Source organism: Mastigoproctus giganteus, chromosome 4, assembly GCF_048544385.1.
Source record: "Mastigoproctus giganteus isolate SK-2022 chromosome 4, ASM4854438v1, whole genome shotgun sequence".
Taxonomy (NCBI): Eukaryota; Metazoa; Arthropoda; class Arachnida; order Uropygi; family Thelyphonidae; genus Mastigoproctus; species Mastigoproctus giganteus.
In genome coordinates, this window is record NC_143578.1 from 78,105,686 (window position 1) to 78,130,612 (window position 24,927).

The following is a 24,927-nucleotide window of genomic DNA, read 5'->3' on the forward strand; positions in this document are numbered from 1 at the left end:
AAACTTAGGTGTTACAGAACATTCTTAGATAATTATGTTTTTTCAAAATTTAATATCAAAATACTCACTTATTGTGTAACTATAATAATATTTTTTAATATTTTACTAAATAAGAGTGGATATCATGTTTTAAGGACACAAAAGGTGATATAGTTGTACACGTTGGCACTAATGATAACAAGAGTGGGAGACGGGAAGAATTACTTAACAAGTATAGGTCACTGTTTAAAAAAGCCGTGAATTAGGTTTGAATTTGAAAGTGTCTGCAATTCTGCCCAGACGCGATAGGAGAGAGTATATGATGAGAGCCTTGTCGATCAATTCGGCCCTGGAAAGATTGTGCAAGGCTCAAGGGGTAGAATTTTTTTCAGCCTGGACTGTACTTGTTAACAGGAGAGACTGCTTCTACAGGGATGGGATACACTTAAATATAAAGGGTGCAAGAATATTTGCTGATGCTATCGCGGCAGTGTTAGGTGGGTCGGAAAACTGCTAGATTGGGGGGGGGGAGACAAAGACTAATAGATTAACAGTAGCCACTGGCAGAGGTGAAAGAGATTCTTGCACTGCTTCTATTGGAATGAGCTAAGCCTGAAAAACAAGATGCAGGATATTTCAGAGACTGCTGGGAGTCATTGCAGTACAAGTAAACACATGGGTTGTGTTAGGGTAGCTAAAAATAGAAACAGTTGCATGTATGCTTGCGTGTACACCAATGCTAGGAGTTTAGTAAATAAATTTGATGGATTTGAGGTATTGCTCAAAACATCAATGGCAGATATTGTTGGGATTTCACAGATGTGGTGTCACACAGATATAAAGAATGCAGAATTGGAATTTGGGGCGTATAATGTCTACAGAAAGGATAGACAGGATAGGAAGTAAGGAGGGGTTATGCTATTAGTTAAGAAACACATAAAATAGAAGGAAGTGAAGCCAGTCGACATCGCTGGACAGTGCAGTGTCGAGTCAGTTTAGTGTGATATAAGCACTGGGAGATCAAAATTGAGAGTAGGAGTGTGCTATAGGCCTAATGACTCTGATGAGTATAATAAGAAACTGTACAGGGAAATAGAGTGGGCCAGTAAATCAGAGTCTTATAATGAGGGATTTTAATTTCCCAGATATTGACTGGAATTTAAGGGCTGGTCACTCACACACTAGCAAGGCTTTCGTGGATTTATTGGATGATTGTTTTCAACATCAGCATGTTCAGGAGGCAACTAGAGGGAATAATACTCTTGATTTGATTATCAGTAGTGATTCTTCATGCATTAAGGATCTGCAGATAAATGAACCACTAGGTGGCAGCGAGCACAGTGTGCCGAAGTGGGATTTACTCAAAGAGGTAACTACCATTTGGGGTAAAGGGAAAGGTTATTGCTTTCGTAAAGGCGACTACGATGGACTGAGACAGTTAAATTTTATACAGTGGGACCAACTCATGATGTTACCAATAGCAAATTCAAAATGGGAAGCATGATGTAGCCCAGTGGTCAGGAGCAAGAGTGCATAGCACGCGTTTCTTGAGTGGACCGGGGTTCAAGCCCGTGACTACTAAATACAATAAATATTTGTATTGACGATTTATTGTAAACTCCACTGACTTGGTTGTTGTGCCGGAGTATAAACAGAAAAAAAACTTACTTTGGAAGCTACTAGGCTTTACATACCAACTAAGAAATATTGTTCAAGGTTTAGGCCTAAATGGATGTCAGATGAACTAATGAGACATATGGCAGACAAGAAAAATGCATGAGATACATACAAATTAACACGTGACACAGAAGCCTATGATAGATACAAGTTGATCTGTAACCAAGTTACAAAGGAGGTTAGTCAGGCGAAGGCAGATTACGAGATATCTTTGGCAAGGGATGCAAAGAAAAACAGCAAAGAGTTCTTTACTTATGTAAACTCTGGAAGGAAGGGGATGAATCAGATTGGTCCACTTGATATCGATGGGTCAAGTGTTGATGATTCTGCTCAGGTAGCTAACAAACTAAATGAATATTTTGCATTTACATTCACACAAGAGGAGTTATTTAGGAAGGTGAATGCCAGAGGTGTATTCAACTCTGGCAGTAAGCTAGATGATTTTGTAATAACTGAGAGTAAAGTGGAGGAGAAATTGTTGAAGATAAACACAAGAAAGGCACCTGGGGGTGGATGGGACCTATCCAGTTATATTAAATGAGGCAGCAAAGGAAGTAAGCAAACCCTTAGCCATAATTATGAGAGCTTCCTTGGACTCAGGGGTGGTATTTTCACCGAGATGTGCAAATGTAACCCCAATTCACAAAGGAGGATCAAAGGCTGACACAAGTAATTATAGACCTGTGAGTTTAACTTCCGTTCCAGGAAAATTAATGGAGGCACTGGTTAAAGAAGCACTGCAGGATCATCTAGACAAGACTTCAGTTATAGCTCGAACACAGCATGGTTTTGTTAAGGGGAAGTCTTGCCTGACCAATTTAATTGGATACTATGATGCAGTCACAAAAGAACTGGATGCAGGGAATAACTTTGATATTATATACTTGGATCTTAGAAAGGCTTTTGATACTGTTTCACATGGAAGACTGCTGCACAAATTGGAGCAGTGTGGTATTGGAGGCAAATTGCTGCTATGGATAAAGGGGTGATTGAGGGGGAGAAGACAGAGAGTAGTAATCAATGGACACTGCTCATCGTGGACTAATGTTATTAGTGGAGTCCCTCAGGTTCAGTGTTGGGTCCATTATTGTTTTCTGTATTTATAAATGATATTGATGATGGTATATCAAGCTTAATGTCCAAGTTTGCAGACGATACAAAGGTTGGCAGGGTTGTCAAGGACACTACTGACACTATGCTGCTGCAAACAGGATCTGGAAAGGTTGAGCAGATGGGCTGAGAGGTGGGTAATGAAGTTTAACATTGACAAATGTAAAGTACTACATATGGGAAACAGCAACCCCAGAGGAACGTATCAACTCTGATACGTTCTGGGGGGGGGGGTTGTGCAGACAGATATGAAGTTCTCTGAGCAGTGCAGATGGGCTGCAAGAGTAGCTCATGGTGTATTGTCAATGATATATAGGAATTTTTCTAGCAGGGATAAGGAGGTGATTATTCCATTGTATAAGGCAATGGTCAGGCCACACTTAGAGTACTGTATACAGGTATGGAGGCCTCATTTCAAGAAGGATGTAGAGCTGCTGGAATGAGTACAGAGAAGGGGAACAAGATTAGTGAATGGAACAAAGGGGTGCTCTTATGAAGAAAGGCTTAAGTTTTGCAAATTAGAGTGTCCGGAGACTAGGCACTAGTGTGGTGATCTGATAGAGGTGTAGAAAGCCTTGAATGGTTTGAGCATGCTCAATGCTGATGGGATTCTTCCTCTTGCTCACAATAATCACCTGAGAGGGCATAAATTCAAATTGAGGAAAGACAGATGTAGGATAGATGTGGGGATCTTTGCCTTTAGCCAGCGGGTGGGTGGTTGGTTGGTGGAACAGACTTCCATCCCTTGTCGTGGAAGTTGATAGCCTAAATAAGTTTAAGGCTCAGCTGGACAGGTATTTCGAATGAACAGATGGGTGAAGTGGAAGTGGGTTTTTTTTTTTTTTTGGCTGATGCTGCATAAGCTTGCTTTCTTGCATCAAATGCCTCTGCTAATGCTAAAATTATACTGTTATAAGTTTTTCATCTAATTAAGATGCCATACGGGAGCTGGAAAGGAACATTTCATATAAAATTGTATTTTTTGTGAAAAGTGCCGGATTTTACCATGTCATGTGGGTCACGACATCGTAAAATTCTACTTCCAGTGCAATGTAGTGTCCAGTATGCCCATCAGTGTTTCCAATTACAGAATTTATTTTCCAGCTGTACTGGCTAATTACTGTATTACCATCTATTTACATTTCGCCTGAAATAATCTGAAAAACTAAGTCCATGTTTATTGATGTTTATATTCAATTATTAAGTACATGCAGCTTTGTTGTTTATTTTTTCAGTCCTCTGTCAGTTGGATGTTGCTGGTGCTGACATCGGCATTTTGATTACAGAATTGTTTTCCCTGTTCTGACTCAATTATTGTACTGCAATCTATTTAAGTCATATAAAGAATTTGAAAAACTAAGTCTATGTTTATATTCAGTTGTTAACAGCAGACAGTGATTAATTCTTTTTTTGTTTTGTCATTTATTTATACTTCATGGAAACAATCTGAAAAACTAAACTGATATTTATATTCAATAGTTCATAGAAGGCATTTTTTTTTTTGATTGCAAGTCGAACGTGGAAACTGGCATGGCTGTCAGTTATACTTCATATGAATGACCTGAAAAACTAAGGATGTTTATTAATGTTTATATTCAATTGTTAATGGCAAGTAGCATTGTTTTTTCAGTGCAGAAGTAACAAAGAAACTACTGTCTCAGAGTGAAGTATTTAGACATGCCATCAAGATCTAGTAAAGGGTGGTCTTTCTGATGGTGAAACTGAGAAATTGTTAGACCTTTCTGAAGTAGGAATAAAAAAGGAAACATTTACAAATAAGGTGGTTCCCAACTGTTCCATATGGTGTGACTGGGTTCAGGTTTCACTAAATGAACTAAAGATTTTCGGGGTTATCAACATGGGACTAAATAAAGAAAGTGATATAAAGAAATATTGGTCTGAAGAATGGACGGACAAAATTAAATTTATTATTAAATTCTTAATAAAAAATTCAAAAAATTTAAGAATTTGAAAAATTCTTAATTTTTCGAATTCTTAAATTATACAAATTATACAATTAGCTCATATAAACCCAAAAATAAATAATTTTTGAACATTGTATTTCAACTAGTCATTTGTTTCATTAATAGTGCTGGATCACATGGGGAAGACAGTGAAAATAATGCTGGACTGCAAAGTGTTAAAGAGTTTACTATTATAATTTAGCATTTTTCATTGGGTGAATTTGTTTACAGGTGATTCCCCCCCCCCCGCTTAACACTGATAATTCATTCCGAAAAAACAGAGCGCTAAGTGAATCCGCACTAAGTGAGTCCGCATTCCCATAAGGTAACATATGTATTTGTGAGTTGCGGTTGGTGCCATAGGATATTTTCTAATCAATAATAAATGGTAGTGAAAAGATGCACAAATGCCAGTCAAAATATTTAATATTCAAATATTTGTACATTTAAATATTCTGCATTATATACGTATATAATTATGTGGTAACTTCTTATGTATCAAAATTAAACTTAAAATTCCAATTAAAATCATGGATTTAATTGATGAATTTAATCATGAAAAATGTGTCGATGGTGCCTACGTAGCCAGGTGGGAAGGAGCTGCAGTGCACACGCTTCTTGATTAAACCGGGGTTCGAACCTGTCACCACCAAATACAGAGGATGCGGAAATGTCAGGGAATGACCAACGCATATTCCCGGAGCAATATGGCCTTAGTTGCTAATGCTCCTAAAAACCAAAATAATAACAAAATAAATAACAATGTGTCGATTTTGGGTTGTACTTTGGCCCTCTTCCTGGTAAACTAAAAGGGGTTTTAATTTTAAATCTCCTGCAGCGTTACCACCCAACAATAAAGTCAACCGATCCTTCGCTGCTTTGAAACCAGGCATGTGTTTTTCTTCTTTCAAAATGAAACTTCTTTTAGGCATTCATTTCCAAAAAGGTCCTGTTTCATCCATGTTAAAAACTTGTTGAGAAGTATAACACATAATACCCCTCTTCGATAATTTTAACAAGTTCTTTTTTGAAAATTTCGGCTCCTTGATCTGCACTTGCAGCTTCTCCCTGGATTTTAAATCTATTCAACCACCCTTACTAGTTTTAAATGGTTCCACTTTTTTTTTTTTTAGGTGAGTTTTCTTCAGATCATCATATAGGCTAATCTCTCTCTTTTTTTATAATATTTAACTTAACTGAATTCTGCATTGGATATTATCTTCAATAAAATTAGTTAAAGTCTCTCCATTTCAATCCTACTAGCCGGCCTAGCCCTAGTTGCTTGCAGTGGAACAGCTGTCTTTCCTGCTGCTAAAATTAATTCTTAATTTTTTATAATTGTTCTTACAGTTAAACTTGCCAGTTCTAATTATGGGAAGCATCCACTTGTCGTTGACCGAATCGATATGCTTCAAAATGTCTAATTTAATTTTCAAATTCAGTCTTTTTCTTACATTTGTAGTCTTTGTACTGCAATCCAGCCATTATTGTTTTTCATTCTTATCTGCCATTATTAACTCTTCGAAAATGTAACTGCGTCGGCTGCATTTATTATGATACAATGTTCGACAAACTGTCTAATGCTGTACTGAGTGATGACTAAACTTCGGATAAATGCATATAACACAAATATTATGGTGCCTCCATAGCCAGGTGGGCAGGAGCAGCAGTGATTAGCACATGCTTCTTAATAGACCGGGGTTCAGGCCCATGACTATCAAATACAGAGAATGTGGAAAGGTCAGGAAATGACCACCACATATCCCCAGAGCAATATGGCCTTAGTTGCTAATGCTCCTAATAACAACAACAACAAATATTACAAGCAATATACTTGATCATTTTTTAAAATGTTGATCTTGGAACTACGTAACAAGTCACTGTACTGCAATTAAATTAGGTGCGAGAAAATTTCACTAATCGTGGGAAACGTTTTAATGCTGTTTTGCTATTCATTTTCAAGCTATTGACTCCATCAAATGAAACGATTTCATTAAATATGCCAAAAATGCAATTTGTAAAAGAGCGTTATAGTGATTTGTGACAGCGTTATAGTCAGATATGGGTTATAATATAAGAACAGCGTTATAGCGAATCAGCGTAAAGCGAATAATGAGACCTGCGTTATAATGAGGGCCTGCTGTATTGTGTTTTATCATGTATCCTCCTCCATTGTGCTTTATTGGGTATCATTAAATAACTACTCTTGTATTATCAACCTATAAAATACTGGCTTGTTGTCTAAGGAATCCAACAGCTGTCGTAAGTGGTGGACACTGACATAAACAGACGTAATTAGGTTAGTGCATTAGCATCATTTTTTTATGTAATGATTCTACATAAAAACAGGATTTCACTGTGTAAAAACATGATGGTAATGCACTAACCTATTACATCTAGTGAATTCCCGTAAGTTGAGGCTTTAACCCTGAATGTCTTTAGAATAAATAGATGCATAATTTCAATATAAGATAATATTAAAGCACCTGGGAGAGTTTTAATATTATCTCATATTGAACTTATGGTGTTTTTCTTCATAAGTAAACATACTATTTACCTTATACAACTTCAACAAAAACTCATATCAACTAGATAAATAAATGGCATAAATAAAAAAAAAAAAAAAAGGTAAATAAGAAAATTTGATTTTTCAATTTTTGTCATACAAGTGGTTAAGTACACAAGTTAGGTACCATAATGACAAAAAAAACAGATGTGTCAATTTTTTTTATTATCATAATTATTGTATTAAACTCAATTATGCCTTGATTTTTCAATTTTTGTCATACGAGTGGTTAAGTACACAATTTAGATACCATAATGACAAAAAAAAAAGTTGATGGCCCCCAATGTGTAAATTTTTTTTATTATCACAATTATCATGTTAAACTTAATATGCCTTCATCAGTATTATTATTATTAAATACTGAAAACATCGAGGAGCCCGACACCAAACCCAAGGGATTCCACTGATAACATTAACCCATGAACAGCAATGGACAATAATAACTACATTCTAGCAGCTGCCACTCAACTATCCCATAGCAGTAACTAGTCCCTAAAGCTACACTGCTCTAATTTATACAACAGTGGTTTATATGGAACAGAATCAAAACATTTATGGAAATCTAAGTATATGATGTCAAAATTTTGCATCCAATTACTTTGCAACTACAGTAGAACGTCGGTTATCTGGAAGTACAGAATAATTTGAAAGGCTGATTTTCTTCTTTTTTTTTTTTTTTTTTTTTTCATTAATGGTAGTATTTGAAACAAATGCTTATAATGATACAAGAGTATTTCTGTCTGTTTTTTTACATTGTATATCTGGTGAAATGTTGGATTAGGACTAATGGGTTTTCTCAGAAATCATGATAATTGAATAGAGTTTAGTCATTCGCCCAATTTTCCATTACATATTTTGTTCTCTTTGTTTCATATTATGTTTAGTTTAGCTCCAGATTCGGTAAGAATAATATCGGCCAAAACTGTACGATTTATTATTTTTCTCAGTTTTTTTACAGTAAAATGTCAACAAAAAGAAACAGCACTGAAATGGGCAGAAAACCAGGAAGAATGCGATATAATCAAATTGATATTATTAAGGAACTTGAGAGATTTTGCAGCAAAATAAAAAAGTATGCAACAAATGAACGATCGAACATTATTTTAAAAAATTACTTAAATTTTTTTTCCACATAAAATTTGCCGCAAAATATCTATCTAAATATACATATGTATGTAAATATGCAAATTTTTAAGTTATTATTATTTTTTTAAATTAAATAAATTAATTTTTTTCATGCTATTTAAAGTCTTCTTCTTTTACCTTAATATATTATAACAGAATTTATTTAATTTTTAAATAAATTACAATAGATTATCCGGAAAATTTTGCTATCCGGAAGAGGTGTGACATTAATTATTCTGGATAACTCACACTCTACTGTACGTCATAGTAGCTAATCAGATTGGTGAGACAAGGTCTTCTTTAAAAATACATGCTGTGATGACTGTATAACTACATTCCTCATTGTGTCAAGATCATATTACATTACTTCTTTAACCACCAATTCCATTATTTCCTCAAGAACAGAAGTCAAGCTTACAAGTTTGTAATTGCTCACTTTGCCCTTTGATCCCACTTTATGAATAGGAGAGAGAACTGCACATATCTAATCTGTAGGGATGTCCCTTGAATCCAAGGATGCTCTCACAATTAAGGCCAAGGTTTGCTTACCTCTTTTGCTGCTTCTTTTAATATAATTGGATAGATTTCATCAGCCCCAAGTATCTCATTTACTTTTAGCTTCAACAGTTTTCCAGTATCACCATCCATAAAATCTTCTTCATGTGTAAACGTATATGCAAAATATTTATTAAATCTGTCATCAACGTGAACAGGATCATAATAGTTATGGCATTCATATCTAGTAGGTCAATTCATGCTGAGGGAAATGGACCATAATCTGCCACGCTGGTCCAGTGCGGGTTGGCAGATCGACCGTATTCAGCAGTCAGGGGCTTGAACCCCGGTCTACTCAAAGAGCGTGTGCTACTGCACTCCCGCTCCTGCCCACTCGGCTACGGAGTACTCAGCATGAATTGTTGAGGAGGCTTCCATCCTGCAGTGGGTTGATAATGGCTGCACTTTACTTTTTTTTATCTAGTAGGTCAAGGTGGCCATCCTTTCTTTCTAGTGTTAACATAAGCAAAGAATTTTTTACTATCTAGTTCTGCATTCTTAAACAAACATTTCTCATAATCTGCCTTAGCTTGCCTAACCCCTGTGATGACTTTATTGCAGACTAGTTTACACTTAATACATGCTTCTGTATCCCTTGATAATTTATAATCATCCTATGAATTTTTCTTCTTTGACACTGGTCTCATCAGTTCATATACAATGCATTTAGTTAAAATCTTAAAAAATATCTCTTAATTGATAAAAGAAGTTTAGTAGCTTCTATGATTACTTCTCCAAACACTTTCTATTTAGCATTTGTATCAGCTAATATCAGTTGGTCCCACTGACAAGAATCTAAAAACTGCCTGGGATCATAGTAAATACCCTGGTAAAAGCAAAATATCTTCCCTTTGATGGTTGCTATAGCTTTAAACAAATTCCACATTGATGGTGGAATTTGTTTAAAGCGGTTCCTTTACCTGAAGATTCTTACTGCATGGAGAGTCACTGCCAGTAATCAGATCAGGAGTATTGCTTTCCCTTGTTGCCTCTCTAACATGTTAGTACAGAAAACAGTCATCCAATAAGCCAGAAAAGTCAACTGTGCAACAGTGATCAGTCCATAAGTTCCACTCAATATCTGGAAAGTTAAAATCTCTCATTTAAGATATTCTGATTTGTTGGCCCATTCTCTTTGTCTATATAGTTATTCATTATATTCACTCATTATCCTCATTTTTGTTTTTAAATGTTTATGTCATCACACAGAAGTTGCATTTCTGTTCTGGGTAAAATAATGGAGACACTGGTTAAAGATATGCTGCAGTATAATCTAGGCAAGAAATTCTTGCGCATGGAAGATTACTGTATAAATTGGAGCATTATGGTATTAAGGATAAATTGCCACAATGGATAAAAAGGTGGTTGAGTGGGAGAAAACAGTGTGTGGTAATCAATGGACACTGCTCTTTGTGGACGAATGTTATTAGTGGAGCACCACATGGTGCGGTGTTGGGCTCACTGTTGTTTTGTACATTTATCAATGATATTGATAAAGGTATATCAGGCTTAGTGTCGAAGTTTGCATATGATACAAAGATTGGAAGGGTTGTTAATGACAGTAATGGCAGTGTGCTACTGCAACAGAATCTAGAAAATTTGGGCAGATGGGTTGAGAAGTGACAACTGAAGTTTAACATTGACAAATGCAAAGTACTGCATATGGGTAAAAGTAACCCCAGAGGAATGTACCAAATGTGTGGTACTACATTTAGGGTGGTAGAAAATGAAACGGACCTGGGACTGATTGTGCAGTCAGATATGAAGTTTTCTGAGCAATATAGACAGGCTGCCAGCGCAGGTCATGGGATATTGTCAATGATATACAAGAATTTTGTTAGCAGGGAAAAGGAGGTGATTATCTCTTTGTATAAGACAATGGTCAGGCCAGGCCTTGAGTACTGCATACAGGTCTAGAGGCCTCGTTTTAGGAAGGATGCAGAGTTGCATGAGCATGTACAGAGAAGGGCAACAAGATTGATGAGGTGAACAATGGGGTCCTCTCACCAAGAAAGGCTTAAGTTCTGCAAATTGCAGCACCTGAAGACTAAGCACCTGCGAGGTGATTTGATTGAGGTGTATAAGGCCTTGAATGGATTGAGCACGCTGAATTCTGATGAGATTCTTCCGTTTGCTCAGATTACAAACCTGAGGGAGCATAAATTCAAATTAAGGAAAGGCAGTTATAGAAAAGATGTGCGGAAATTTGCCTTTAACCAGCAGATGGTTAATTGCTGGAACAAACTTTCATCTGTCATTGCAGAAGTTGATAACTTAAATAAATTAAAGAGGAACTGGACAAACTTTTAGAGGGAATGGTTGTGTGAAATTTTTTTTTTTTTTTTTGGCTGATGCTACAAAAATAAGCTCATGCGCTTGCTTTCTTGCATCGCATGCCTCTATTATTACTACTACTACACCAGACCGATTAAACTTATACTGGCAATCCATGCCAATTGGGTGTACTGTTCTTCTTAAATAAGAACATAGTTCCAAATCCCCCTGCCTCTTTCTGTTCTTTCTAGACATGTTTTCACCATATTCAAGTTCTGCATCTCCTATTTAGGTAGATATCCCTATAATATTTGCATTTGTTAACTTAACCAATACTTTGCAATTATTTTGAAAAATACTGCACTTCTGTCATTCTTTCTAAGGTATGGGAAGTTGCCTCCAACTCTAATTTTAAATCTATTAAGACTGTTGAATATCAGCTTCTGAAATGAGCAATTATCGAATATCCAGGTTTGATTATATGATTTCAAGCATATGATATGCCAGGAACAACCTTACATTTACCAATTATTAAACAAAACCAAATTGTTAAATCTCTAAATACATTAATGAAAACGTGAATGACAACTGAATCTACTTCCCTATTCCTTGGCTCACATAACCTCCACATAAAGCAAGAGCTAACCTAAGATTAATCATTTCCAAGTACCTATATCTATTGCCTTGGCAGATTCATCCTGTACTACTCAATTTGAGAAGTACAGGATGAAGGTTACAAACATTTTGAGTAGGTTTGCTCTTCTGGGTATCACCAGAGCCTGCAGGACCATGGCCACAGATGTATTGTGCATCCTTGCCAGAAAGATGCTGGCTGAGCTGGTGGTGGCTCGGCATGCCCAGCATTATGCCCTTAAGAGAGAAATCTCTAGACAGATTTTTGGCATCAGGTCATGCCTGGACGGCTCGATTGAACATCTGAACGAAGGTGGATCAATGATGAATTGGAGGCCATCTGGAAAATGCAGTGGACCAATTCTGAGAAAGGTCAACATTTGTACACCTTCATGCCTTCTGTTCGATCTGGCAGTGTGCACTGTTCTCACTGGGCATGGCCTGAAATCAAAGTTGTGTCAGTTGGGGCTGTTCCCGACACAGCTATGTGCTTGTGGAGTGCCAGAGACCAGCTTCCACATAGCGCTGGAATGTCCATTTTATGAGGACATTAGAGCAACTGGAGCGAGGGATGCTTGCACTCTCTCTCTCCTTTTGTTTTAAAGGAATTGTTTACAGAACATAAGTTTTGTTACTTTACAGAATTTTTGGTAAAATCGCTTATAAGAGAAGTAGGGAAATGCCCAACTAGCAGTAGCGACCTACCTCCTTGTGGTGGGGACGGTAACGCATGGTGTGGGGTGTGATTGGTCCAACCCCAACATGAGGCAAATGGTCAAAACTTGTTGATATAACTTATTGTTTTTTGTTTTTGAGTTGACCAGTTAGTCTTTGTGTTGAAATAATCTACTTGATTAGTAGAGAGGTATACACAAATGAGAAACAAGTGGCATATGGGTGAAAACCTGGGTGGCGACTTGGGATGAATGCTCACACAAATGACAAATGTACTTCTCAATTATAGCATAGCATAGTATAGTAGGTTAGATTTAAAGGGGAAGAAAAAGAGTTTACAAGTTGAATTATATGGAATATGGCAATAAATGTGGGATGGTTCTGAGTTAGGCCGTGTCATTCACAAGTTTATTCCTGGAGTTGACACAGTTCATATGATGAAGTTAAAACATTGGCATAGTCTTGGCATGTTTGTGACCATGCTGGTGACAGGGCATAGAAAAAGATTTGTAGAGCTTGGAGTAAAGTCTAATGAATTATGTAGATCTGAGTGCACCGAGGATATGGAACACATTATGAAATGTTGTCCAACGTAAGATATAAGAAGAGAATTTGTAGGAAGGCTTTGCACAGACTCATACAGCTGCCATGAGCTTTTTAAAAGTAAAGAGAAATATACTGCCTTCCTGGACTTAGTAAGTGCCATTCACTTGAGAAGGAAGGGAGGGTAATTGTAAATATGTAAATAGTGAGTTTATATTTTAGAAATTTGAGTTTTTAAACTTTATAGTTTTTAAACTTTACAGTTTTACGTTGTGAGTTTTATGATATACAAAAATATTATAAAATTTTAAAATATACAAAAATATTGTGAGTTTTATAGAGTTGAAAGGGTTTTTTTTTTGTTTTTCTTAAGAAACAAATTGTCTCAATGAGTTGTAAATGCATTGAGTTCACGGTGATTTTGAGATTCAAATGCTTTAAGTTAAAGGTTTAAAAAGAGAGTTAAAGTTTAGATAGTAGAGATCTGCCTCTACAGGCAGGGGTGGTAAACTGCCCTCCTATGTCTGACTTTTCAGACAGGAGGGTGTGGCTAAGGATCGAAAAGTAATATTTTCCACTACGAGAGCAATAAAACGCAGATGAGCTTCAGCTCTTGCAGAGCAGTACTAGTGTGCTTGTTGATAATGAAAATGTATTTCTCAATTCAGATCAATGGTAAACACTGAAGCCTTCTAAGTTAAAATTAACATACAGGCCTGGGAGTCCGGGTGGCTAATAAAGTATTGAGTTTTGACAAATGACAATGAACTTCTCAATTCAGATCATCAATGGTAAACACTGAAACCTTCTAAATTCATAACGGGGATCGGCCTTAAGCCTCGTAGGGTGGCGGTCTCTACCAGTGGTGAGTTGATAAGATCGATAGATATATTGTGGCTCCTCCAGTGGTTGACCTTGGAGTTCTGATCTGAGTTGATTGAGATCGGGTTTGGTGGTGTCAGGCCTGGTAAGAGGAGGGTTGTTCCTCTTGAAGTTAGTCACTTATTGATTTTATGTTATATTTTCAAACCGAAAATATGAAGGTGTAAAAGAGGAAGTTGTTCCTCTTATTGTCTTGTCACTTTAATGGATTCAGTTCCAAAGATTATGTATTTAAGTTGTCTGACAGGATGTCAGACTAATGGTTTTATTAGATAGGGTAACCTACTACCCCCCGGTGGAGATGCCATCCCCACCTTGAGACCAAAGGTTGTTTTATCAAATGTTTTTGTTGTTCATTAAGATAGATTGAACTTTATTGTTGTGGAAATACTAACCTTGACTAGGCTAAGTTACAATCATAGCAGAAGTTAAAATTAGCGTATGGGTGGGAGCCCAGCTGGCTAATAAGGTATCGAGTTTTGACAAATGACAATGACAACATACTTCTCAATTCAGATCATCAATGGTAAACACTGAAACCTAAATTCATAAAGAGCGAAACTCTCCCTTCCACTTTGCCTGAGTTGGGCTTTGGCTTGTGGGACAAATGATGCTCGTTCTGTTAAGCTTGAAGGTGGTTGTTTTCATTGATCAACTAGTTGTTGATCATTTTGAAAAAAGGTTTCCTGGATAGGGCGACCTACCTATCCAGGAAACCGAAATTTTTGAAAAAAGGTTTCCTGGATAGGGCGACCTACCTCCTTGTTGTGGGGATGGAGACACAATCCCTACCATGGGGTCACTGCTTCCAAAATCATTATGTTTATTTGTTTGAACCTAGACTAACCATTAAAGGTTATGATGTAGCTGAAGTTGAGCATCAACAGCATATGGGCGAGAGCCCAGGTGGCTGCTTGACAAAGTTCACACAAATGACAAATGTACTTCTCAATCAGATCATCAATGGTAAACACCAAAACCTTCTAAATTCATAACGTCAAGGCTTAGAGAAAAAAAATACATTACATAACAACTAAGGAATTAGATCTGTTCTACTCTTGTATTCATGTACTCAAGGAACTTGCTGGCATATGGTAATATAAATATTTCACATAGATATTTCCCACAAATGAATACTAAACACAATTAGAGAAAGCATAGACAATATATCACACATCATATTGAAAAGTGACACAACTCAAAAAATGCAATTTTTCAGATAAGTGAAAACAAAGAAATCAGATAAGATTTCATCTCAATTGTGGATGTTGATAATAGATTAGAAAAAAATTACTAGCTTGATAAAGTGTAATAAACCTTTCTAACTGATTTTATAAATATCATTTTCAAATTTGTGTTACTATGACTACCATAGGGTCCATACCACGACCACGACTTTGAGTTGTGTCACTTTTCTTATTTGTTATTTATTTGTGATACTTTTAATATAGGTACAGAAAAATTAACATTTTGAAATAGTTTAGACAAAACTAGCATATTTTGTTAATTAATGAAAATATATTTTGAAATGAGCAATGTAACAAAACAAACAAAAAATGTAATTGTAATTTAAAAAAATACAATAATTCTTTATTAATCAAAGTAAAATTTAAATGCTGAAACATAAAACGGTTCGTAGCTTTTATGGATATGATATTTTTTTAAAATCGGGTCCAGGATATCCGATTTTTTTTTTTTTTTTATCTGAAACTTTTATCTTCTTGGTGTATGCTGATTTCATTGCGACAGTTTTATCCTGCAAAGACTGATCTCGTGTTAGTCACAATTTTTTATAGTCCTCTTGCTTGTATGATGTTTTTATGAAGAATGTGCCGGGACTACATTTTTCAACCTTCAGTATCTTGATTTCACCTAACTTTACATTTTATTATCTTCAGTCTTTGAGAAGTTGTTCCCATAATGCTGACAAACATTTTTAAAATCTGTGAAATTGTCAAGGGTTATTTCAGTTTCTTTATATGGGTTCCCTCGTTCTTTGCTGCACATATTAATGTAACATACTGCCAAGGATATAAACTGGTTCCAATTTTAATCATTGCTTTATGGATTTTTTTAACACAGAATGCACATTATTCCTTTCATTTTGTGTATGTCCGGTAATTAAGAAATTGTGAGTGATGGACTTAATCAACGTGGATACAGCAATAGTGAATTTATCCTTCTGTTGTCCCACTGCAGTTGTCTGAGTAGAAGGCAATCATGAGTAATTTCAAGAACAGTACTGTTCACAGATCTAGCAGTCTCTTCTAAATATTTGTAAATGCAAGTCTGTTTCTATGCCCCCCCCCCCCCCCCCCCGATTACCTTCACCCTCATGCCAGAAGACACACTGCGATTTATCACTTTTGAGTTGAGAAATTGTAAAGTTATGGCAGTTTAATTTAGATCTATAATAGAATAAGGAAATATCACCCAATCACCCAGTCACAATTAAAAAAGTGTCGTTTTACAAGCGCGACAAATACATTCTTCTCTGTTACAACTCAATATGTCACTTTCTACTGTGATCAGTGATGTGTCATTCCTCCCACCAATGCTCCCGAAACCTGATGTACATAGAGGCAAGAGGCCTGTATTAACTGCTGGCAGTGCCTCTTGCCTGTATGTACATCAGATTTCTGGGAGCATCGGCAAGAGGAGTTGGTCAGCAAGTAAGAATTTAATCTCTTTGTATTTACCTTATTTAATTTCTGGTTCTATGTAATAATAATCCAAAATTAGAATTACTTATTTGAAAATCGTAATTATAATTGTAAAATCACAATATTGATAATTGTAATGGTAATAATGGAAACTGTAATCATAATATTGATAATTGTAATACTGGTAATTGTATTCTTGTAATCCTTTCTATTTTTGTTCTCCCAACAGCATGGTCTGATGATAAGTATCAGTAAGATACCTGAAATGTTACCTTAATGTGTAGTAGTTTAGGTGAATAGCTTAATAAACTATATTATTAATTTCCCGTGGTATAAGAGTGGTATTAGAGGGGCTTAGGGAGGGAACAGGCATTCTGTATTATCTTTTTATTTCAGAAGATGTAGGAGAAGTCTGGTTGGCCTGCCTCCCAAAAATCCACTCATGCACACCTTCTCGATCATAAGCCCTGTTACGTCACATAGGTGGCAACAAACGTGTAGAGTGGTTCTCTTCAAGATGCCTGGTCAGCGTGAAGAGGAAAAGACCTAAACCTCCAGCACATGACAGTAAGAAGAAACAAATGGCCCTCAGACCCCAGTGGCTTTCACTCCCCCTCTTACGGCAGCGAGAGGATCAGAGTGGAAGCAGAGGGTGCTAAGAATCTCTGGGTACAACCAGGATGCCCTGCACGGAAACTGAACTTGGCCTGTTATAATGTAAGATCGCTCATCGGTAAAGACAGGATATTAGAGCTGGAAAAGGAATTAGAACATGTGAATTGGAATATCATCGGTATGGCTGAAACAAGAAGAAGAAATTAATCACTTATTAGTTTATCAAGTGGAAATCTGCTGTACACCAATGGAAACAGTGAAAGGAGGTGAAGGTGGAATTGACTTTTGGTCCATAAAGATATAAAAAACAACATTTTGGAATTCAAATATATCACCAAGGGTGTCACGACTACTACTCCTGAGGATTTCTAAGAGGTGTAATCTAAAGGTTATAATGATTTATGCACCAACATTGAGCCATGATGATGAAGAGGTTGAAGAAATGTACACCGAAATTGAGAGTCTTCTAGATGAACAGAAAACTCACTACACTATCATTATGGGGGACTTCAATGCTAAGGGTAGAAAGAGACAAAACAGTGCAGAAAGGGGAACTATAGGAAATTTTGGAATTGGTGAAAGAAATGAAAGAGGTGAAAGACTTGTGGAATTTGCAGAATCTCGAGGAATGTCAGTAATGAAACACTTTTTTCAAGAAAAGGGTGAACAGAAAGTGAATGTGGAAGAGCCCAAATGGATTAACAACTAATGAAACCGACTTCATCCTCACTAACAGAAGATATATCGTGAATTATGTTACTGTCCTGAACAAGGTAAATGTGGAAGTGATCACAGAATGGTAAGATGCACACTTGATATAGATGTAAGAAAAGAAAGGAAAAAACTGACTCGAGTAAATAATGCAAAGGTCTTCGAGATAACAGAAGAGGAGAAAAAGCAGTATGTACTTGAACTTAAGAACAAGTTTGAGCTTCTGCAGACTGCTCAGGACCAAAATATCAACAAAGAATATTACAACTTTCTGAAAGGAATAAAGCATAAGAAACCTATAGGTAAAAAGAAATCCAAAGAAGAAAAAATTAGGCAAGAGATGTCGTGATGAACTGAAGATGACAAATGAAGATCAAGAAAAACACTGACAAGGAAAAAATTGAGTATACTGAGTTATGCAAAGCCATTAGAAAGAGACTCGGAGAGGATATAAGAGAATTTAACACAAGAAAAGTAGAACAAGCATTAAGGGAAAACAAAGGATTTAAATCAGCAACCATGAGCAGTATACAGAAAGACAAATGATACTGAAACTGAAGAATAGTGATGGTGTACTTATAAATAGCAGAAAGGGTATAATTAAAATATCAGAAGACTATAAAGAGTTATACAAGGAGCGAAGGAATGATATCAGCAGTGGGGAAGATGGATCGCAAATTAGTAACACATACCTGACATTCTATCTGATGAGGTAGAACATGCATTGAAGAAAATGAAGAATCAGAAAGCCCCGGGAAAGATGAAGTTACTGTAGAGTTGTTAAAATTGGGAGGAAGAGACATCCCAAAAAAACTGGCAAGGCTCTTCACAAAATGCATTAGAAAAGGTGTGACGCCTAAGGAGTGGAATAATGCAATTATAGTTTTGCTGCATAAGAAAGGAGATAAATCAGAAATTGGAAATTATAGACCAATAGCTTGTTATCCCACATCTACAAATTGTTCACAAGGGTCATTACTAACAGATTAGAAAGAATACTTGATGAGAATCAACCGAAAGAGCAAGAAGCTGGCTTTAGGACATAATTCTCAACTATGGATCACCTTCACATAATGTCACAGCTAATGGAGAAAGCAAATGAATATAAAACACCGTTATGCCTGGCATTTGTGGATTATGAAAAGGCATTTGACTCCATACAGCATGTGGCAATGTTTCGAGCACTGGAAAGACAAGGCATAGATACCCCATATATTATGATTTTGAAAAAAATGTATGAGAATGTGACCTCTTTTATTAGACTAGACAAAGACAGTAGGAAATTTAAAATTGAGAAAGGAGTTCGACAAGGAGACACAATATCTCGAAAGTTGTTTACTGCTGCCCTTGATGATGTTGTTGTTATTTGGTTTTTTGGAGCATTAGCAACTAAGGCCATATTGCTCCAGGGATATGCGGTGGTCATTCCCTGACCTTTCCGCATCCTCCGTATTTGGTGGGCACGGCTGCCCTTGAGGAAACTTTCAGAAGATTAGACTGGTTGCAGAAAGAAATCAATGTGAATAGAGAGTACCTAAACCATTTATGATTTGCATATGACATTGTGGTCATAAGACACGATCCCAAAGAATTAGAGGAAAATCTTAATCAGTTATGCAGAGTTAGTAAGGATTTTGTACTAAAGATGAATATGGCTAAAACAAAAGTAATGATGAACAAGTATGCCACAGAAAAGGATATAATGATTGAAGGAGCAGTAATTGAAAAGGTGGAGTCATATACTTATCTGGGACAAGTCATTAGCTGTAATAATGATAAATGGCTGGAAGTCAAGAGAAGAATAAATTTTGGCTAGATAGCATCCAGGAAATATAGTCACACACTGAGGAGCAATATCCCAATTTGTCTGAAACATAAAATAATGAACCAATGTATACTCCCCACCATGAGTTATGGAAGTGAAACTTAGGCACTCACCAAAATAATGGAAGAGAAGCTGAGAATGACACAGCGAAGAATGGAACAAATTATATTGGGAATCAGACTGTTAGATAAGAAGAAAAACACATGGATTGGGCAGAAAACTCGAATAAAGGACATTCTTATCAAAACTAAAGAACTAAAATGGTCTTGGGCAGGACACATAGCCCGAAGACATGATGGCAGATGGACTAAGAAAATAACAGAATGGTACCCAAGAGGAGCTAGAAGAAAACCTGGAAGACAACAACAGAGTTGGACAGATAAAATTCATGAGTTTGTGCTAAATGGATGGCCATTGCACAAAACAGAAGGAACTGGAAAGTTGCTGGAGAGGTCTTCATCCTGCAGTGGATTGAAAATGGCTGATGATGAAGAGTGGTATTATATATGATAATGATCTTAATGAGACCTGAGGCTTTTAAACCGCAGCACCATCTTCTTCCTTGCTGCATTCATCTCACTTTCATTGAGATCGTCAATATCCTCTCTTCCAACGTCATATACCACCCCCCAAGGTCCACCACATTCTTCTAACATACAATGCCTTTCAGATTTTTCACCTTTCAGGTGTTTCACTGCGTCTTTCAACAAGTTGACAATTTGATTTCATCTAGAAATTTTCTTCTATTTATTATACAGTCACTAACTGACATAGGAGACTTGCACTTCATCGGGTTGATCACTGGAAAAAAAGAAAGTAGCCCAAAAAAAGCTAATCTTAAATCTGGAAGTAAAAATAAGGTCAATATGTTCATTTCTGTATCACCAAGTAAGCTCCCACATCTCAGCAACCACATATCTGATTCTTGTTGTAATCTAAAATCCCTAAAGAAAGAAAGAGTTTCGGGCATGTGGCAACTAGAAAACATTACTATGCATGCATCGGCAGAAGCCTCAGTTGTGTATGGAGCAATGAGTGAATTAAGTTTGCCACAAAATGCATAAATCTCATACTGGAATGCGTCACCTCAGTAGCTTTTGCTTTAAATTTATTTAAATTCAAACTTTTGACACCATCTCTAACATTGTGGTGTAAATTACCATTTCTCACATTGTAGCATTTAATTATGTTAAATAGGTAGCTCTAAAGTTCAAATCACATAGGTTGGCATTTGATCAATAATTTTATAATATATTATAATTAACATAACTTTCAAGCATAATGGTATAGCCTAACACATATAATGCAAACTTGGTAGCATGGCAGTATTACTGCAGCATAACTGGTGAGCCAGAGAGTAGGATTATTATTGCATTTAACTTTTTATTTGGAATTCAAAGTGTAATTATTATTTTGATTCTCTGATTACATTTGTGAATTTGTTTGTTATTTATCATTTATAACCATTTAAGGAACCGCAATCAACTTCTGTTGCCATTGTTTTGTATCAATAAGAACATTCAAATTTTGCCGCCATTATTCCACCAGAATTCCACTTAGTATTGGTAGGTGGAATTCTGGTGTTGTAATAGTGGCAAATATGTAGCTTGAAAGTTCAAATCAAGTAAGTTGCTGTTACTTAAATAAATTTATTATCTATAATACTATTATACTTACTTAGAACTTACAAACATAAGGGTATAGCATAATACATATAATACATATTTCATATCTCCTTACACTTGTTAGGAGATATGAAATATATATACTGTAGGCTCAATATTGCAATATATATATAGTGGATTCTAGTTATTCTGGGACACATTGGGACTAGTGCACTTTGGCTTGATTAAGCAGCTGCCCCAATTAAGCGAAGTTTCACATAAATAGCTAAAAATACAGTGGATCCCTGCTTTATGATTGGTTCACTGTACGATCAAATCACTTTACGATGGACACTCCATAATAAAATGCCTTTCACTATATGATATATAGCAAGCGCTGATCATTGTGATCAAGTTTGCAAATTGAATTTCAATTCTATTAAATAGCAATTCTAATAAGCGAATATAGGAGGAATATTATTCACAGGCTATAAAAGTAAAGATATATTAATCACAAATTTACACTTTATTACCTTACGAATTAACAAAATTAAATGATACAAGAAAATTGGAAGAACATTTTCCACAGGTTAGCAAAATAATAATAAATTTACGCTTACATACATAGCTTAATTAATACTATAATATGTACATACTAACTAATTGATATTTCTGTTCACTGACATTTTTTTCGGTAGTAAAATATAAAACAGTAAAAAAAGATAAACAATCAACAAAGAACATGGCACACACAAATTGCAATTAACACAATACGTGCAAGTGAGATACAGAATAACAAGTTTATGAAACTTAAAAAATAGGAATGAAGAGAATATTTTGAAAATTTATTTATGTTTTTTATATGATTGAAGATTTCAGTGAAGGGAGAAAACATTTCACCATAATAATGTAAAAACCTACATTATTATGGTGAAATGCTATAAATATTATTGCCAATACGATAAGATGGAGTTTACTATTAGATAATACACTGCATTAACAAAAAAAGCCCAATAAACCTGAAACCGCAAATTGTTTTATGGTTGTAACCTCCAGAAATGCACTTCAGAAAAATTAACAAAGGTGTTCAAAATTGATTCTTATAACAGAAAATACGATAACAATGAAAATGTAGTGCATTTTAATGATTTGAATTAGTTTTCTGAAATTTGATTCTATGAAGTGGCTGATTCTAACTAACCAGTGATCATGTTAACCAGCACCTACTTATTTCACTTTACAATCTGAGAGTAATCTCAAGTACTGCAGTCTGTTGCCCCAATTAAACAGCAAATTAAACAGTTTAGGGTAGTATTTTTAATTATATTGAATTTGAACAAAAATCATGCCTCAGACCAAAGGAGAAAAGCAAAGGGCTCAAGTGGTGGGAGTGCCGTGGCTCTTGAGAGAACTGAGGGGGGGGGGGCAGTTATTCTCTGAATAATGACCTTATGAAATGTACTGTATGTTTGAGGTTTGCAGAGCTATCAGGAACAGAATGATATTGCCAAGGGGGATGTTTTGTGTTTGTGTTCGATGTAAGGAATGTGAGGATATTGGGTGCAAACTCAGCATTGTTATGGCCTTTATGAGAGCTTGAAGAAGCAAGGTGGATGATGCCAAAGGATTTAAATTGAGGCCCATCAAGCTCTCAGCTGTGCACATCAGTGCCAACTCAGCTCCCACATCAGTGGCAAGCCCAAGGCAGAATGCACTGCTCCCACAGGAGCTAGTTATTATTGGTGACTCTATTGTCAGGAAAAGAGGAAATATATGAGGCAAAAAGGATAGGTGGAATAGGACTAGGGGGGGATCTATCAGGGAAAAAAGATGATAACATTGTAGAGCAGATATCATCTTTTAAGAGCACAAAAATTGATACTGTTGTACAGGTTGGCACTAATGATATTAAGAGTAGGAGATCTGGAGACTTATGTCTGCCATGGAATTATAGGCTGCCAGAGCAGCTCATGGGGTCTTGTACAGGAATTATACAGAAATTTTGTTAACAGGGATCAGGAGGTGATTATTCCACTGTATAAGGCAATGGAGTCAGTCCACATCGTGTACTGCATATACAGGTCTGGAAGCCTCATTTTAGGAAGGATATAGAGCTGCTGGAATGAGTACAGAGAAGGGCAACGAGTTTGGTGAGGGGAACAAAGGGGTGCTCTTACCAAGAAAGACTCCAGTTCGGCAAATTGCAGCATCTGGAGACTAGGCACCTGTGAGATGATCTGATTGAGGCATTTAAGGATTTGAATGGATTAAGCAAGCTCAGTGCTAATGGGATTCTTCCACTTGCTCAGACTACACATATGAGGGGCATAAATTCAAACTGAGGAAGGATGGTTGTAGAATAGATGCGTGGAAGTTTGCCATTAGCCAACAGGTAGTTGATTGCTGGAACAAACTTCCATCTATTGTTGTGAAAGTTGAGGTTTTAATATATTCAAGGAAGACCTTGATAAACTATTGGAGGGAATGAATAGGTGAAATGGAAAGGATTGGGTTTTTTTTTTCTTTTTATGGCTGCTACTGTATAAGCTTTCTTTTTTTGGATTATTTGCCACTACTAATGCTAATTGTGAAAATATTTCATTATTAGGTCCTTAATTGAATCAGCTGTTTACTATTCGGTCCTTAACTGACTCGGCCTAGTGATACACAAAAGAGGTGCCAATAAGCAGCTAAAAAGCTATATAAGCAATGGCATACATTTCAAATAAATACTATAAAAACTAAAATCTGACTTCTCTTCAGAGAGCAGTGCAAATGAGGCAACATTAGTGACTTGTTTCTCAATATGAGATTATGGAATTATCAGAAAATTTAGTTGCTTGTTGGTCATTGAGGTTATCAAAAACATTCTCTCAGATATGCCAGACAAGCTGTACTTGCTATCTGGGAGTCTAAAACACTGATGGAACTGATATTTAGGTGACATTCAAGTCAAGTGGACGCAATTTCGGCAAAGTCCGGACGATTTGTGACAGCCAAATCCTCTGCTTGCACCTTCACGATGGTGGGACTGTTAGTAATCCTGGGTATAAACCCCATGCACAAGCAAACTGTGGGTAACCCAGGTGTAAACCAATGTAAGCAGGAGTCAAGGGGAAATGTCGTACCCACACCACATGAAGGAATGTCACCCCTTGTGTTACCAGGAAATACTAAGTGGTAGATGACTCTCATCAACCGGTGCAATACCACCACTTTGCTTATTGGAAGCTTGAAGTGGTGGAACCCATGTTTAATTTCCAGAGCTAAGTTCCGGTCAACCCTCCCCCATCTCTTCCATCATGCATTATGAGTGATGACTTTTGAGGTTATGATGGACATCATGGTGAGATCTGGAGACTTATGTCTGCCACGGAATTATAGGCTACCAGAGCAGCTCATGGGGTCTTGTACAGGAATTATACAGAAATTTTGCAATCTTCCTTACATTTCAAGGGTACAACTCTAAAATGGTGTTTGAAGGCCGGCCGCTAGTTAGTACACCAGATCGAACCTACTGATAACT

At 36.4% G+C, this 24,927-nt stretch overlaps 1 protein-coding gene across 1 annotated transcript in view; it reads right to left on the bottom strand.

Annotated features, from left to right (window-relative positions):
• Positions 1–24,927, bottom strand: part of LOC150086855 (uncharacterized) — a 213,913-nt gene that overhangs the window by 152,721 nt on the left and 36,265 nt on the right. The window lies entirely within an intron of this gene.